Raw genomic sequence first — 306 nt, 5'->3', positions numbered from 1 at the left:
TAAATCTAGTATTCTAAGTGTACTTTACTGCCGTTGAGTGGCTCGCTGACACCAGCGTTTTGGGTATCAATACACTGGTGATTGAGATCATTCTATCCTGGGAGGACATATTCCAAATCAAACCTCGGATACTAGAGGGGAATAATTTCCTTAAGGGGACACTGTGCATTCAGTGGGCTTGATCTTCTTTCTGTTTTTCCAGATTCTGGTATGTGTTACAGATTCTAGATTTGTGAATTAATTTGTGTTCTTCTGTTCTTCACTGGTTTATTAAACTTAGGTAACTTCGTGTTTCTGCAAAGTTTG

Source organism: Solanum stenotomum, chromosome 2, assembly GCF_019186545.1.
Source record: "Solanum stenotomum isolate F172 chromosome 2, ASM1918654v1, whole genome shotgun sequence".
NCBI classification, from domain to species: Eukaryota; Viridiplantae; Streptophyta; class Magnoliopsida; order Solanales; family Solanaceae; genus Solanum; species Solanum stenotomum.
The sequence above is the reverse complement of the archived record's forward strand: the minus strand, read 5'-3'. Positions refer to the sequence as shown.